We start from the raw sequence: 18,540 nt of genomic DNA, 5'->3' as shown, positions 1-18,540 counted from the left end.
CGCCCGCAATTCACGGATAAACGCGAACGTAGCACCACTTGGCTTACCTTCACGTGACGCCGTAGCAGTAGGCTTCCTTGGGGGCAGCGTAGCCATCGGGGTTCATGCTGGGCATGATCTGGACACGCGTATTGTCCACCAATTGGCGTACGTGCGGGTCCACATTGTATTGAGTCAGCAGGTGCGAGATCAAGTATACCATCAGCTGGCGGCCGACAGTCTGCGAATGGCGTGGAAAATAAAAGGTTGCACGATCGATTAAGCAGCGCCTATAAATCACGCTGTTCAAGGGGTTGAAACAGCACTATGCTCTAGTCTCGCCATCTCGAACTCACGGCCAAAACGTGCTTTCTTACGTGTTTTCTTACGTGCTCCCCTTGTGTATTCGAAGCGAGCACATTGTGCACGTTATTTTTGAACGCGAGTAGCGTTACGGGCCCCGTGTCGAAGATAGCCCGGTGTCGTAGGCTTCGGATTTGCTCGTGAGCAAGTTTCGCATATATTTAGTTATAGGTATGTGCCAGTCCACGTTATTCACACTCGACGGCTCGGCCTTCGACGTAGCACAAAATGGATGTACTCCCGCGCGTCTGTGTATCGTGGCCTTTCGGGTAAGAGAAGCAACCAGTTCCGCCATCATTTTGTCCCCTACTCGTTTTCAGTGCCGCTTGAACTCGTCGAAACGTCTCGTATACCAAGCCGCATTCACGGACACCTGCATACGCGAGATTCCGAAACTACGGCGTTATAACCATTTAGAAATAATTCTATACTGCGCTACCTATCGCGGTCAGCAAAACGTATGTATTGCGGAAAAATATTGGAATTTTTAGGCATGTAATATTTACAAAAAGGCCTGCAAAAACCACCGAAGTGCGCTGCAGAAGCGTGCTTGCATAGATGCTCCCCATTTGTAGTCGAAGTGAGTGCACCATGCACGTTATTTTTGAACGCGAGTAGCGGTACGTGCCTGTCTATCGCGGACAAATCAAAGGAGTATTTAGGCATATAAGATCATCTGGGCTGGACTTCTCCGCGATAAGGTGGCCTCGACGCCTACAGGGTTATCTGACTGAGCTGTGTCGGCTGCTTGGTTGCCACAGTCAGATGTTCGAATACTCGTATGACAAGAAGAAGAAGAAGAAGAAGAAACTTTAGTAAAGAATAGTCCGGCAGTTCTTGATGAGTTTTTTTTTTTTAATCTGAGGGGACTAAGCCACAATTCACCTCCTCCAATTCACTACATCTCCACATCTGCCAACTTGGAGTGCCGCCTGAGACCGGCAAAAGATGCCGTGAGCCAGTGGGGCTATACTGATCCAGGTACACCCAAATTAGGAAGATCTACCAAGCTTCAAAAAATGACACTCCATAACCAGAACAGGAATTACCCGCCGTGGTTGCACAGTGGCTATGGTGTTAGGCTGCTGAGCACGAGGTCGCGGGATCAAATCCCGACCACGGCGGCCGCATTTCGATGGGGCGAAAACACCCGGGTACTTCGATAGGTGCACGTTAAAGAACCCCAGGTGGTCGAAATTTCCGGAGTCCCCCACTACGGCGTGCCTCCTAATCAGAAAGTGGTTTTGGCACGTAAAACGCCATAATGTAATTTTTTTAGAAGAGGAATTTGCTTTCTGGGTGAAGTATTCGGCCACTCCCTCCCAAATGACTGATTCGATCAACCAATGGCGCTCAGTCCTCGGCAGCTGCGGAGCACCTGACCAAGGCGGCGGTCAGACCTATAACGCCGCTGAGGGTGCTAAGAATCTCTGGACCCGGACAGGCCGCCAATGGAAACTAACTCAGGCCACGTTCAACACCCGAATTCTCTCGAGGACTCTTTGAGGAAATATCAGGAATTGTTTGGGATAGCGTTGACGATAGTTAGAATGGAAGAACTCGTGACGTTTATGCATTGCTGACTAACGGTCACGTCCTCTGCTATAGAGGACTCCCGGAAAATAACCAATACGGCGTAGGATTCTTAATCCATAAGGATAAAGCGAGGAACATTGACGAATTCTACAACATTACCGATAGGGTATCAGTAGTCGTAATAAATCTTGATCAGCGGAATAGAGTAACGGTAGTATAAGGATACGCTCCAACTTCCAGTCAAGATGGTGATTAAATTGATAAGTTTGAGGAAGATGTTCAATAAGCGATAAGAAAAGTGAAAACTCAGCATACTATAGAAATGGGTGACTTCAATGCAAAATAGGGGAAAGGGCAGGTTGGTGAAGAAGCAACTGGCATCTACGACGTCGATTCAAGAAACGCTAGAGGCGAGAGGCAGGTAGAATTCGTGGAAAGGAGTAAGCTGCGAATAATCAACACCCTCCTCAGGAAGCGTAGCTGCACAAAGTGGACCTGGAAAAGCCCTAATGGTGAAATTAGAAATGAAATAGACTTCATACTTTCAGGCGACCTCGCCATAGTGAAGGATGTATAAGTGTAAGGTAGGGTAAAGTGCAGTGATCGTATGTTTGTGCGGGCTAGGATTCACCTCAATTAGAATAGAGGAATGGTAAAATTGATCAGAGAGAAACAGGCCAGCCCAGACGCATGAAAAATACAAGCAGATCGATTCAGGCCGGTACTTGAAAACAAATAAGCAGCGTTAGAACAGAGACATGAAGATTACATAGAGGTACTTTATGAAACTGTGACTAAGCTGTCTTTAGCAGCAACAGTTCAATTTGGAGGTAAGGTACCAAGACAACGAGTAGGTAAGCTCTACCAAGTAACAAATGACCTAACAAAGAAACGACAAAGAATGAATGTGTCCAACTCACGAGATCAGACAGAATTCGCGGAACTGTCAAAACTGATCACAAGCAGAAAATAGGGGATAATCGAAATTATATCCTGAGAAAGACTGAGGAAGCAGTAAAAAATGGACGCACAGTGACATCAGTTAGAAGTAAACTTGCCATAGGACAAACCAAGATGTATTCACTGAAATATAAGCAGGGTAATATCATCAAGAATCTCGAAGATATTGTTACGTATGAAGACGCAGACGAAAAACTCTATACAAGTATATTTACAAGGCAGTACGCCGCACTTGGCCAAGAGGCAAAAGCCCGCGCTAGCCTCCAATCGTCGTCGTCGTCTTCTGACTGCTCGTCTCTTCATCATTGTAAACACTGTTCCGTAGGAATATAGTAAAAGTAGCGTAAGAAATCTATACGTATATGTACAGTACCCAGAGCAGCCACGATACCTCCATTCGAAGTAGTAACGAACTGGTTATAAGACTTCTTCTATAGCAAGCAGTTACGTCAGAAGAGCAATGCAAGATATGAAACTGGGAAAAACGGCAGGAGAAGATGGAATAACAGTCGATATAATCAAGAATGGAGCAGACATAATGCTTGAAAACTGGCGGCCCTTTATACGAACGGTCTATCGACTTCCAAGGTCTCAGAGAATTGGAACAATGCCAAAATTATACTAATCCCCAAAAATGGAGACGCTAAACAATGGAAAAACTATAGGCCTTTTAGCTTACTTCGAGTATTAAATAATATATTCACCAAGATGTTTTCAATAGAATGAGGGGAACACGGCAGTTCAGTCAACCGAGGCAACAGGCTGGCTTCGGGAAGGGATACTCTACAACGGATCACATTCACGTCATCAATCAGGTAATCGAGAAATATACAGAGTACAATCAGCCTTTCTACATTGCTTTCATAGATAACGAAAAGGCATTTGATTCAGTAGAGATACAAGTATTCATAGGGGCATTGCCTAATCAAGGAGTACAGGACGCTCTAGTAAATATCTTGAAAAATATCTACAGAGATTCCACAGATGCTTTAATTCTCCACAAGAAAAGTAGGAAAATACCCATGAACATAGGGGCGAAACAAGGAGACGAAATCTCTCAATACTATTTACTGCGTACTTGGACGAAGTAATCAAGCTATTAAACTGGGAAGGCGAAGGAGTGAGGATCAACGGCCAATATGTCAGCAACCTTCGGCTTTCAGATGACATTGTCCTGTTCAGAAACACTGGCGAAGAGTTACAAGTAATTGAGGGCTTTACGAAAGAGAGTGTAAGAGTGGGGTTGAAGGTTAATATGCAGAAGACAAAGGTAATGATCAACAACCGGGCAAGGGAATAACAGTTTAGGATTTCTAGTCGGCCTCTAAGGTCTGTGGACGAGTACATTTACCTAAGGTAACTACATATAGGAGACCCTGATCATGTGAACGAAATTTGCAGAATAAAATTTGTTGGAGCGCATACGGCAGACAGACACTGTCAGCTCCTGACTAGAAGCCTACCATTATCATTGAAAAGAAAGATGTACAAACAGTGCATTTTACCGGCGCGAACTTATTGACACGTGTACTTATCTTTATCGGTCGACCACGTTTGGCCGCCTAACAAGTGTTATCGCACAGCGCAGGACGCGCCTGCATGTAAAATAAATCTCTGGAATCTTATCCATGGTTATGTCCACTGTCTTTCACCGCAACTTGCGTAATCTGATTGCATGTATGCGCGACGCGAATAGTGTAGAACTTTGTGGAAGACACGCGGGTCCCATCGGTTAATCTGGAACATTCGACGACTGATCTATAAAAGCCGACTCGCTTGACCCGCTGATCAGATTTTTTGACGATCGCCGGCTGTGCCCGCCGCTCTCGTTGTGTTATAAGCGTAGCCTGTTTTGTGGGCGCAGGTTCGCCCAATAAAATCTAGTTTTGCCTTTCACAGTATTGCTACTGTGTTCTTAACGTCACCACCACGTGACATTATGAGGCAGAAACTTGGAGAGGGACAAAGAAGCTTTAGAACAAGATGAGAACCGCGCAACGAGTGATGTACGAAGAATGTTAGGCGTAACCTTAAGATACACAAAGTGAGCGGTGTGGATCAGAGTGCAAACGGGGATAACCGATATTCCAATTGGCATTAAAGGGAAGCTGAAAGGTTTTCCAGAAAAAATGAGTGAACATCTGTACATAATTGTTTTCAACCCTCCGAATTAGAATATCGTATCGAGATTGAGCGAAAGAAAGCGCAAATATCTTTTATTTCGACGAAAAGTGCAGCAGCGGACACGCCCAGCTCGCGCGTCTCGTTTCCGCCTGTGATTGGTCGGGCGCCTCGTGACGTCAACAACCGCTGCCGCTACACATGAAGCGCGGTGCCAGGTAGTTTGGTGCTGTTTTTCTGAGACGGTAATGGAAAATATAGAGAGACTGCGTTTTTCTGAGGAGTTCGGCGTTACTCCCTACATGTACGAGCCGATTGCGAAGAGCCGGCCTCTCGAAGAAGCAAACGATGCTGGTGCGAGCAGTGCTTTCGACGCGAACGAAAGCAAAGTCTTGGGATCTCCTCATGTTGGAAATGCTCTTTGGTGAGTATGTTTTATGCACAGCGATCTAGTGATCTCGCCGATCTTTTGCCGATCTAGTGAGCTCGTTTCCGGTCAAACAACTGTAGTGTTGTGTTCCTGCATGCCTCCTCGTGGAACGTAAGCGGGGATGCGATCGTCGGCATTTGTGCGCTGTCCAAAGCTGTCGGCAATCTACAAAGACGGTTTAAACGCGTGAAAAGCTTCCCGGTTCATGCAGTACGTGTAGTGACCTTCATCTGTTGACTACCACGTTGACTACCACTTACGTTGATTACCACTCACGTTGACTACGACGCACGTTGACTACCACGCACGTTGACTACCACTCTACATACACCCAGACGCACCAACAAAGGAGTGCAGGGTTGATCGAAGCAGATTACGATGGCACGCACGCAGAAACAATCACGGTCAGGCATGGTCGCGGACGCTGCGAAGGAACGAAACACTGTTGACGTCACAACACCGCGGTTTCCGGTCTCCGCTCGCATCGTCAGCGTCAGCAGCAGCGCGCGGCATTCGACGGAGGTGGAGCAACAGCGCAATTTCAACCGACGATTACGTCGCTCCTAATTGAAAAAAAAAACCGCCAAATTTTACCTACATGGTTTGTAAGGTTCCCGCATCCGTATATGAGCGTCTCATTGAATTTTACATACTCTTCAGCTTCCCTTTAAGAGAAAAAAATGGCGCTGGGTAGGTTATGTAATGCCTAGGTTAGATAACCGGTGGACCATTAGGGTTACACACTGGGTGCAGAGCGAAGAGAAGCGCCGTCGAGGACGGCAGAAGAATATTGGGGTGATGAAATTAGGAAATTCTCAGGTGTTAGTTAAAATCGGTTGGCGCAGGATAGGGAAAATTGGAGATCGCACGGAGACGCCGTCGTCCTGCAGTGCACATCAAATAGGCTGATGATGATGTTTCAGTGGTTCCCTTTTTGTGATAACAGATCTCGCTTATAACATCCATTCTCTAGACAAGCGGAACAGGACATGCAGAAAGCATTTTGTAAGTCTTCCTGTCAGATTTATTTCCGCGTCGCTTATTCTAAAACGCATTTGATGTGACCTCATCGCATTATTTCCGGACTAAGTAAGTACTCTTTTGTCATTGACATCACGTAGAAATTATTACAGATATGTAAATTTACGGTGCTCATAAATCAAAGCGAGAGTAATTTTCATTGATTTCCGTTATTCACATAGAAAAAAGTTTAAGAACCCAGATCCAGGGGTAAATTTACTATGTCACACTCCTTTTTCCACCAAGGACAACGCGCATATGTAAATAAATTATCATAATGATTAACACCATCGTGCTCTACACCCGGTACAATACCACGTTCCTAACAAACTTGATCGACGGGGATGATTGCGAAGGCCAAAAGTGAAAAATGGGCGAGTTGGTACGGAAGCATCGCTAAATTCAGGGTGCGAACTACTGGGACACAAGCTAAAGCACAAGAAAAGACAGACCATGGCGCTACTTGCAACTGAAAGTGTATTCGGAAGGTTAGATGGCGTAGATGTGAGCCTTTCCAGTTGGATGGACGCCGCAGCCCCGCCATCAACGAGGCACACATTGCAGTTTGTTTATGCTGGGTGTGTCGGAAAACAGTGGGATTGTTGTTTTTCTAACTCGATAGCCTTATGCAAGGGGGGTTGTGTACCTGTCTTCGGTTTTCGACGTCCACTGAAAATAGAGGCGGCGGATCACCGAGTATGTGGAATCCAAGGCGCCTGCGGGCCGATCATGACAAGCGCATATTTAAACAGCCTTTAAAGGGTCCCTGAATCACTTTTTATCGCAGTCGAGAAATTTATTCCGAGGTAAATTAGGTTATCTCAGTAGTACTTAGCTGCAAAAAGTACTCCGGTGGGCTTGGCAGAAGCGGAGTTATTGGTAATCAAACATCCCCGTGGCGGCGTTTTCGCTCCTTCTTCAATAACTTGCACTGTGTAGGCTACGGTGGGGCTGGGTGTGTCCACACGGCTTCGCCTACGGAACGTCACGGTGGCAAGCAGTTCAAATTTAATTTTGAATCTTCACGTAGACGCCACTGCTTTCTATTTTGGCGCCTACGACGCGCCTATCGAGCTGTCCTCAGCGAGCAGCAGTGCGCGCAGTCAGCGGACTCATCACGGCAGCCCGCTACGTCCGCGGTATCTACGCTACGTAGCAGACCGCAGCTGCATGTCACTGCTCTGCGTAAGCGAAGCATTTGTTTTGCGCACGACTGGGCTTGAGTGTGTGCTCCTGCTTATTTGCTCCTCTCAGGCCGTACTACGCGGTGCGGACCAGCTTTGTCCTGTACCAGCTTGACCAACGGATACTAGCGACATCCAACTTTTTGAAGGACTGTCAATAGCTCGATACCGAGCGATGTCTGCCAAGACGTCGATCCAGGAGTGGCCAGCAGTGAGCTTGCGCTTACTAGCGGGCGTGTGGTCTGACCTTAGGTTTTGTTTGGTTAAAAGGTCGAACAGTGGCTCAAGTTATCTACATGCTTGAGTTACAAAGTATGTGTTCGTTGCCGCGATGCCGTCGTGGTCGTTGCATATTCGTCATTCCAGCTTTGTCATCTGACTAGTGTCATGCCGTCGCCACGTCATCATCGTCATACAGTTGTCATACATTTCTGGCCACACCGCCATTCTGATGGCGTCGTGGTTGCTCAGTCGTCGTCATTATAGCTTAATGATCCGACTCTGGTCATCCTACCGTCGCCATGCCTTCTACTCCGACCCCGTGGTCCAAGTTGTCTCATTGCTTGGGCCACCAAGAATGTGTTCGTTGTTGTGATGCCATCGCGGTCATTGCAGCGTCATCATTCCAGCTTTGTTATCCTACTCTCGTCATGGCGTCTTCATCATGTCATCGTCACGCCACCACCGACACGTTAAAGTTTTATTATTGTCATCAATGCAGTAACGTCATCCTGCTGTCGTGATGCGGTCATCGTCATACCATCTTCGTCGTTCAATAGACGTCGATTTTTCTTCGTCATTCTATCGCAATCATATTGTTATCATTAAGTCATGGTTATGCCGCCCTTGTCGTGGCGTCAGCATCAGACAGTCGCGATCATGCAACCATTGTACGACCGTCGTCGTCATGCCGTCGAGGTCTTCGCATCGTCGTGACATCACCTCCATCCTCCGACTCTCGCGCTGCTGTCGGCGTCACGTCAACGTCGTCATACAGCTTTCACGATACAGTCATCGTTACCCTTTGTCATCATAGACTCGTCATCATTTCATTGCCATCATGCCATTGCTACCCCATCGTTGTCATTGCAGCGGCGTCATACAGTCATCGTCTTGCATTCGTTGTCATACCATCGTCTTGATGCCGTCCAGATGATTACAATGTCGCCACTATAAACTCCACATCCGGTTCTCGTCGTGCAGTCGTCGCGTATCATTGTCGTCATATAGTAGTAGTCATACCGTTGTCATCATTCCACCGTCTTCATACCGCCTTCGTCGATTCATCGAACTCATTCCGTTTTCATCATAATATCGTGATCATGCTGTCGTCATTCCATCGTCTAGATGCACACGTTCTCATGCCACCGTCGTCACTGCGTCGCCATCAGGCGCTAGCATGCACCCGTTATCATACCATCGTCATCATGCCACCATGTTCGTCGGATCGCCGTCATGCTAGCTTCTTCATCCGGTTGTCGTCATACCGTCGCCGTCATACGGTCGTTGCGGCCTCATTGTCGTCATGTCGCACTCTTCCCACAGTAGTCGTTACACCATCGTCCTAATTTAAGATTCGACATCTCATTGTCGTCATGCCGTTGTCGTTATAGCGCCTTTGTCACCTGATCCACATGATTCCCACCTCGTCATTGCATCGTCACTGCATCGGCTTCACATAGTCATCGTTATATTGCCATGCTCATGGGTGACCTAGACAAGCAGATTCCATAGCAAAGTGGGCCGATATTGGAGTATATGACATACAGCGGAAGGAACGAAGTCTCAGAATTACCATTATACCCTTGTTAAATAAATGTCACTTAAGGGATATGATATTTCGCTACATTGCTCGAATGCTATTCGCATTGCCTTTGACAGTCATCGTGAGATAAGCTATGCTGTAATTTTTTCTCGTCTACCCTGAACGATGTGGTGTCGCAGATGTCGGGAACAAATGAAAGACACACAAATATGTATCTGAAAGCTTGTGAGCTGAACTTTCTTAAACGTACAGCATACACTTTTCCGCCAGATGTCCCAATAAAGGGACCCACGTCAGGCCTTTTCGGGATATGCGGTTATATAATTGAAGTTACAACGTGCCGATCAGGTAGCCTACTAGTACCGCTTTTAAGAGCCATACCTGTGTTGTCTTCTGCCATATTAGGTCCGAAGGCCCACATATTTTGGCATCACCTTGAACGCCGCTACTGTAGTCCGCTTTCTTCCCTTCTTTCTTTCGTTCTTTCTTTTCTATCCGTCTTTCTTGTTCGTCTGTCTTCACTGATCGCGGTGCAGCGTCTTTTGCAGCGGTGGTTTTAATCGCTCTGCGTTTTGCGACAATCGCCGAATTGATCATGCTGCTGCTGGCTATTGTGGCACTGGAGGCGGATGTGTGTGAAGCAGAAGTGGCACACGAATGATGTCATCTCGCTGGCTGGCCGAGTGTCTCCTCGGAGATGCCACGACGTGCTTTTTGTTTGATTTTTCAGTTGTTTTCGCGGGTACATGGGCGGAATATTTTGCAGACACGATTGTCAGAGAGTCATCTACTCCCAGTGCCTTTCTGTTTGTAATATCGAAGCGTGGCGAGAGAACCTCTAAGCTTCTTTTTACGTAAACGTTATTTCGTCTACTCACTGGCGTAACGAATTTCCTTGAGAGGTGCAAGGGTTACAGGTTTGCTACGAGACCAAAGTACCAGGATGAAAATTTCACGAGGTTGATAAAATTTAGATATATTAGGTGCACCCATAAACGTTTTAGTAACATATGACAATAGATTTTGGAAAGTGTCAAGGACTGAGAACTCGAACAAGTGCCATAATAAGTGATCCGGGACATTTCTACAACAGGGAAATTAGCGCCACAGGCAACGATGAAATTTCGGAGCATGAAATTTTCCCGCAGGCAAAGTAGCCCTTGCAAATAGTGCTCATGAGATTTTTGAAGCAGCTCCATTTCCAGTTAGATTTGACAATACAAGCGCATATGTGTAGGTAGCGCGCTGGAACTTGTGGTCGTAAGAGAACCGCACCGCAGACCTTGCCACAGCTGGTAAGCGAAGCGATGCCACAAAAACGTCCGGCAGATTGATACATCCTACGTGAACGCGCGATGGCGTCTCCTTGGAAACAGTAAGCTCACTCGTACTGGAATGGTTTGTTATTCGTTAACTGAGCGAAAACAACACAGTGTATATTTAGGGTAGGTGAAGGGCGAGGAAAAAGACACGGAACTGAACGTTTAGCAATGTTAGCGAAGAAACGGAGTTCAATTCTTGAAAACGCTCCTTCTAATAAATGCAAAAGGTCACTCTAATCCTAGTTATAACGTCCCCAGTGCAGATGGTTATTTTCACGTTTAAGGAACAAAGTCAGTGCTAATTTCTAGCAATGTGAAGAAACACTGAAAAGTTTAAAAAGTCACAACTTCTCAAAAAATTGTCAAACGTTTTAGTAAACTCTCAATTGCCTCACCTAAAAGCACTGACCGTGCTTGGTGTATGCTTAATGAACTCTGAATGCATTTTTTTTCTCACGCCACTACGAAGGAAATGCCAGCCAGCACAATGTTTTAAACGAAATATCACGTTCACTTAGCAGTGAAACGCATTATGCATGGATTACAAAAAGAAGAGTTACCTCATCGCCGTGCATATTGGCAACGTATTTGACGTTGGGCTTGAGAAGTATTTCATTATCCGGGTCCCTGGTCACCAGCAGAACCCACAAGTCACGTCCTGCAGTCAAGTAAGGGAGGATAATACGCAGTTCATTTGTGACATCTCCTCGTTTCACTTTCTTTAGAGCGCAGCTCATAGGCGGCTGTTCCCTCGACCGCCTCCCTCGGCGTAACCCAGCGAACAAGGACAGCGAAGGATGAAAGAGCGAAAGCGGAGCACCGCGGGGGATGAAAGACGGCAATAGCGAAGAAATGGCGAGGAGGAAAGCGGAGGAGGAGGGTGCAGCGTGACCATGAGGTGGAAAGCGGACGATGAGGGTATGGCAAAATTGTGAGAAGAAAAGCGTAGTGCCCCGCAAAACGAGCCTTGCGGTGACGACCACTACGAGATGGCGCCAGAGCAGCACGCCATCCTCTGTTCACCGATGACATGCAGCGTGCGCATCGACCGATACCATTTATCGGAACAAAGCGCTGAGTAAGCGGAGGTCTGTCCACGGCGGCAGCTGCGAATCGCGCCCATGCGTCACCCATGAGCTGCCTCTCGCGATCTGCTTCCGCAAAGACTCAACCAAGGGCGGAAAATGCTTTTGGACAGGAAGGAGCATCACTTGCAACCAGTTCACTAGCAACTTCATCCAAAACCGTTCGTCTAAAACCGTAAAGGAGATTCACTAGCAATCAAAGTGCAATAGACGTTCACTTAACCCTCGCCACATCACCACAACGAATAATCTTTCTTTATCTGCTATTTTCACTAACGCCCGTAGTTTTCTTCCCAAACTCGAAGGGCATATCAAGTCTGGTTTCTTCATCTGGCAGTAATTTACTTATTTTAACATAAATGTGGCTAACATCGGAGATCAGTGAAAATGAGGCATTATCCGACTTGCCAAACTTCGAAGTTCATCGCTGTGACCGCCAAGGAACGCGAGGAGGGGGGTTCTTATAGCATTTAGCAAGCAATTACCATGTACACTAATCGCGCCTCGTACTGGCCTTGAGATAGCCTGGCTACTTATCCGCTCTTTCCCACAGGCTGTCCTGCTGGGGGTGTGTTATCGGTCACCTGTTAACAGCCCTGATTTCCCTGGAAAGTTAAACAGCATTTTATGCCAGGTTACTGCCGAACATTCTAACGCTCACATTATTTTATTCGGCGGCTTTAACTTTCCTCGTATTGACCGGCATGACTTATCCTCAGCAGCATCAACTAATGCTGGAGCTAGAGACTTCGCCGATGTCAGTTTGAATTTTAATCTTTCACACCTTGTTTGAGAACCAACACAATTCTCGCTTGGCTGTGCGAACATCTTAGATTTTATACTAATTAATCACCCCGACAGCTTATCATCATTAACCTTCCTTCCTGCTATCAGCGACCACAAAGTACTTCACGCTACCTTTTTCTTTTCCGCACCACCACGTGCAACAAATCGCAAAACTATCAGCCTACACGATAAAGGAAACTTCGAAGCCATCAACGATGAACTGACTGCCTCTCTGCCAAACTTTCAATCTAGATTTTACGAGCGAACCACTCGCACTAATTTGGCGCTGTTTAAAACTAAAATGATTGAATTAGCAAACATATACCGAAAATTACCTTCCGTCCAAACCGTCGGAACCCATGATTCACTAACCATGTAAAACGACTAGAAAATAAGAAAAATATACTTTTTCGATCTGCCAAGCAAAGTACGAATGCTAGCACATGGAAAACGTGTACTTATCTGCTGTTCGCAGCGCCAAGCATACTTTTTTAACGTGGACTTGCCAAAAATACTCAGAGAGAGCCGCAAGAAATTCTGGGAAGTAATAAACCGCCCTCAACATCGCGCCATAACTCTTGCTAACGATTCTGGAGATATCATGACTGATACCGACTGCGCCATTACGTTCAACAATGCCATCGCCTCAGTTTTTACTAAAGATACCACTTCTTCCGTACCATTAATGTCTAGTAACATAGCATCTGTAATGCCGGCCATCACGTTCTCTGTAGATGGTATCTCCAAAGTAACTGATAATCGCAAATTCTCTTCATCCCCCGGTATCGATGGTATTAACTCGAAACTGCCAAAAAATACTAAGTATATCTCAGCTGCATGTTTGTGTCTCTTGTTTTCTCAGTCACTTTCAACAGGTTGCATCCCTTATGATTGGAAAGTAGGAAAAGTCATTCCTATCTACAAGGGAGGCAATAGGAATAACCGACTAATTTATCGCCCCATCTCCTTAACGAGTCTTCCATGTAAGAGAATGGAGCACGTCATTTACTCACTCATCGTGGACCATTTAGACGCCGACCATTGTTTTCATCCTGCACAACATGGATTTCCTAATGGCTTTTCTTGCGAGACCCAACTAGCTCTTTTCCTTCCCGATCTTCATGCGAATCTTGACTGTAATCAACAAACTTATGCTATCTTCCTCGACTATGAAAAAGCTTTTGACAAAGTCCCTCACCCTCACTTATTACATAAACTTCCTTTCTTGAAATTAAACATGGATGTATTAAAATGGCTAGAAACGTTCCTCAGTAACCGCGAGGAACTCGTTACTATCAACGACCAGTCCTCCGTCCACCTTGCGGTATCTTCAGGTGTCCCTGAGGGGTCTGTTCTGGACCACTTCTATATTTAATATATATGAATGGCTTACGGCTTCGTGACGATTAGCAAAACGTGAATAAGGTGAATGCGGGCGCCTGCATTCACCTTGTTCAAGTTTTGCTCATCGTCTTGAAATTCCATCTCTCGCATTCCCCGTCTTTTACCGCTTCATGTAACTTGCGAAATTCGGATTTTCACTGATGACTGCGTTATTTATCATACCATGAGCAATGACACTGATGGAGTGAATTTGCAACAAAATCTCAACCATGTACAGTCTTGGTGTGCCATTGGATAATGGCACTTAATCCAAAAAAATGTAAACACATGTCATTTACTCGTAGTCATACACCCTTCTTGCCTTCTTACACAATAGCCAACAATTGGATTGAAACTGTAAAATCATTCGAGTACTTAGGCACCCTAATCTCCTGTCATCTTAACCGGGGCACGCATATCAACAGCATATCAACAGCATGAGGCGCCACTTGCGCCTCAGGACGCCAGACTTGTGGCGTACAAATCACTTATCAGGCCTAAAGTCGAATATGCGTCACCAATCTGGAACCTATAACAAACATATCTCGTAAACGCACTTGAGCGCTTCTAAAATCGTGCAGTAAGATATATTCATTCATCCTACTCATATGTCGTAAGCATATCATGCTTAAAAGAGAAATCTGAGTTAGAGTCACTCTCGCACCACCGTAAGATAGCCAGCGTTGTTCTTTTTCACAAGTTTTTCTACAGTTCACTTAATCGTGTGCCATACATTATTCCACCCGAAAGAATATCACAACGCGCTCTTCATCCGCTCCAAGATTAAAAACCACGCTCGCACACAACTACCTTCTCTGCTTCTTTTTTTTTCTCGAACAGCAACTAATTGTAATGGCATTCCCCAGCGTGTGGTGTATACAAATAATCACCATGTATTCATGGCTGAGGTTGCATCAATTTTGTCGAATTAATTGCCTTTCTGTACAAGTTCATCACCTACCATACGTTTTCGATTGTATGCAGTGTATCTACCTTTTTTGAAATGTTCCACTAGTTACTGAAGTAAATTGTCCGTTGCCACTGTTTCTTCTCTTCGGCCAAAATAACTGTTGCTTTTTTATTATAATTGACAATTTGTCACGCATATCTAGTTGTTTATACAGGGTTTCAAGCACTTTTCAAATGTTTCGTTTGTTATCACGTTGAATGGCTGTTGCAAGATGCACCCCACCCCTTATGTAACACCCCTGATAAAGGGGCCTTTAAGGAAATAAACTGCCCTGACCTGACCTAACTAGCCAACGGGGTGACTTTTACAGGAGAAGGTGGCCATGTACGCTCGTACGTTTGTGCAAAATACTCAAAGTTTGCATCGTTATTCAACGATACAGTACAGAAACTGGCATGCCGTGCTACGTAAAGTCACAGACGTATCACTAACAGTGACGTCACGTTTTATGTTATTGAAATAGATATCTATTAATTCCCATAACAAGGAATCTTTGCCATTAGGAAGAAAGCGGATATGATAAAGATCTGGCTCACACGTGCAGGAATTACAGTGCGTAGGTAAATGTGCATTAATATTATTCTTGACAAACAGCTCGTGTTCCCTTGCCCTATCGTTGCTGCAACGGCCTGTATAGCCAATATTAAACGGCCCTGCAGCAATTAAGTGGAATTTCGTGCTCCACACCAACCGCGCCGGTAACATACCGCCTTGTATCATCTTGACCACAAAAGGTCATCTTCTGCGGTTGTGAGACGCGTTGGCACAGGCCAGCAAGCTTCCGTGGGGCCGAAAAAAGAACAGGTACTTGTTATATTCAGTTTCGTTATTTGCTTCAGTTTTTTATTCTCCAGGGGCGCTTCTGTTGTTCATTATATATATCTGACTGTATATGTTGAATAAACGGCTTTTTACTTCGGGACTGCTGGAGCCTGACTTCCACCCTCGGTCAATACAACAGTTTTTTGTGCCTGTTGGTCACTTTCTTTAAATTTTGGGCTATCTTACGCATGTACGGAACAACCTGCGCCCTTTTTCCTGTTAGCGGCTTGGTTTCGTGCCTAACCCTCATTTTTTAATGATGATTTCCGCTACTTCAACTTTGATAAAAGAATGCTATCCGGCTGATCGCAGACGGGCAACCTGACAGTTAACGCTTTCCTGCATTTTGTGAGAACAGGCTGTTATCAACGCCACCTCAAACACATAGAGGCCATTTCGCGCGATGCAAATAAAGCTCATGTGTAAAGGATTGCCTTTCCCATGTTGTGCAAATAGCGCTGAAAATTCTTACGCTGTATTATTCGTCGTTGCAGAAAGGCTAGATTTTAAGACCACCACAATATCGTCCACATACCTAAAAACTTTTTGCACTTTTGCACCGCCCCAGGCAAAAGCCAAGTATTGGTCAATAGCGGATAAAAAACATGCTACACAAAACTAGCGCGACACAGGAACCGATGCAGATAATCTTAAGCTGAATGCAAACACAATCATCACGAGGTCGATCCAGTCGCGAAGCTTCGGGCGAAAAGCGGTTCAGCACAAATATTTACACCGGCAGCAGCAAGGGTGGTTACGGGAGCAGCGAGTGACGCGCGACTACGTTTGGAGGGAACAAACATTGGGTGAGAAAAAAGCGTTTATTAAATAAAGCGAGCGACAAATTCATTCAACTAAAAGAAAATTCATGATCAATTTTATGTAAGCGTGACGAGCAAAGATAACCCTACTTTTCTTCATTATTATCAGCAAATATCTTATTTTAGGCGACCATCGTGAGACGGGCTTTATCACTTGCGATTCAATGCAGCTCTTGAAGTGTGCAGAAAGGCGCACTAATAAATTTCACCTGTTAAAATACACTCCCCTAGGACAATGGGCTGCTTTGCTCGTCAAGGTTTAAAAAATTAAATTATGGGGTTTTACGTGCCAAAACCACTTTCTGATAATGAGGCACGCCGTAGTGGAGGACTCCGGAAATTTTGACCACCTGGGGTTCTTTAACATGCACCTAAATCTAAGTACACGGGTGTTTTTGCATTTCGCCCCCATCGAAATGCCGCCGCCGTGGCCGGGATTCGATCCCGCGACCTCGTGCTCAGCAGCCTAACACCATAGCCACTGAGCAACCATGGCGTGTGCGTCGTCGAGGTTTGTTTGAATTTGGTGACGCGGATAGCTTCATCGTTTCTTAACCTGTTCAGCCAAAAGTAGTGATTTTCAAGCACCAGATAATTTTTCACTTTAGTTCTCGTGAACTTGCGCTGGTTTACGGGATTGACGTCCGACGATATGGCCTGCACTCTACACCTAAAGTGTCCGTCGGCCTCCAATGTAGATACTTTCTGTTCCGGGGTGTCCTCTCCACATCCGTACAGCTGGCCTTTTCCTGAATCGCTTTCCGCGCTGAAAGCTCGAAACGCCCAAAGAGTCGAATGTGGCGGGGAATTTGAACATGCAGCTCTAATGGCAGGCCACCAAAACAAATTTCGCGCCTTCGAGAACAAAATAGCATCACTTCTCTTTTTAACGGATATAGAATCACACTATTTTTTTCTTCTGCCGGAAATATACCCTTGTCACACAGATGGCGCTAAGCCTCGTGGACCGCTCATGAACCGCCATGTTATAAACGTATCAGCTTCTATGGAACCTTCGCTACCGGGTATATTTACCATGATCGCCATACAGAAGAAGAACCGAATAAAGCTAAAATTCTAACAATATCATAAAGTCGCCGAATGATATGCCTGCACCCTTCTCAAAGGCGAGAACGCCATTTTTTTCAATGCAGATCCGTACTATCGGACTCAGTTCGGCATGTAGGACTGAGTAAAACAAATCTTCTACATCCGCTGAGCAGGCAGACGCACCGGAGTTTAGGTTCTGCAGATACTGTGTAACATATGTTGAATTCTTGGCAATAAACGGGTCATCTACATCCAGTGTTCTAAGATGCTTTAGCAAACACCGGCTAACGTTCTGCTGCCTGCAGTCACGCTCACTAACGATGAACTTAAATGGCATATATGGCTTGTGGGTTTTTGCACTAAAAACACGGTCAAGGAGGTACGCTTAGAAGCATTAAGAATTTTAGATTTTTTTCTCGAGGTGAAGCTCTTTACGCAGCGCTATGGCCTTCGCTCTTACCTCATTTATATAGCCCTTTGCTTAGATGAAATCCTTGGCCATTGCTTGTGCAGCTGTTTCACAAAAGACCCGGCAAGGTAACACAACAAAGCCACCTTCCTTGTTTGCTTGTAGGAGGCGAATGTCGTTTTGTATAAATTGCAGAATGCGCGTAAGTAATGCGTTTCCTAACTAAAGCTTTAATTTTCGCTCGCTTTGCAACCTGATACCGTAATTTGATAGATACATGACCCAGTTTTAAGAGTGCCAAGCTACCTTATGGCTTATCGTCTTAGCAAAGGAAGGCCATAGAAACCATCAGGTTGTATGAAATAAAGAGCACCGGAAGAAAATCTTGAAGCTGCACGTGTCATGACCACTCGGCGTAAATTGAGTTGACCAGTGTTGCTAATACTAGAATGGGGACACTCCAGCTAGACTCGCTATTTATTCCAGCTAAGAAAGGAACAGCTCACTGCTGGAAACTGCCATTTTTAGCTGGAA

At 45.5% G+C, this 18,540-nt stretch overlaps 1 pseudogene; it reads right to left on the bottom strand.

Moving 5' to 3' along the window:
• LOC135921221 (carboxypeptidase M-like) overlaps positions 1 to 13,568 on the bottom strand; it is a 38,386-nt pseudogene extending 24,818 nt beyond the window's left edge.
• Positions 13,569 to 18,540: the final 4,972 nt, after the last annotated feature.

This window comes from Dermacentor albipictus, unplaced genomic scaffold (assembly GCF_038994185.2).
Source record: "Dermacentor albipictus isolate Rhodes 1998 colony unplaced genomic scaffold, USDA_Dalb.pri_finalv2 scaffold_34, whole genome shotgun sequence".
Lineage (NCBI taxonomy): Eukaryota > Metazoa > Arthropoda > Arachnida > Ixodida > Ixodidae > Dermacentor > Dermacentor albipictus.
The sequence above is the reverse complement of the archived record's forward strand: the minus strand, read 5'-3'. Positions and strand labels throughout refer to the sequence as shown.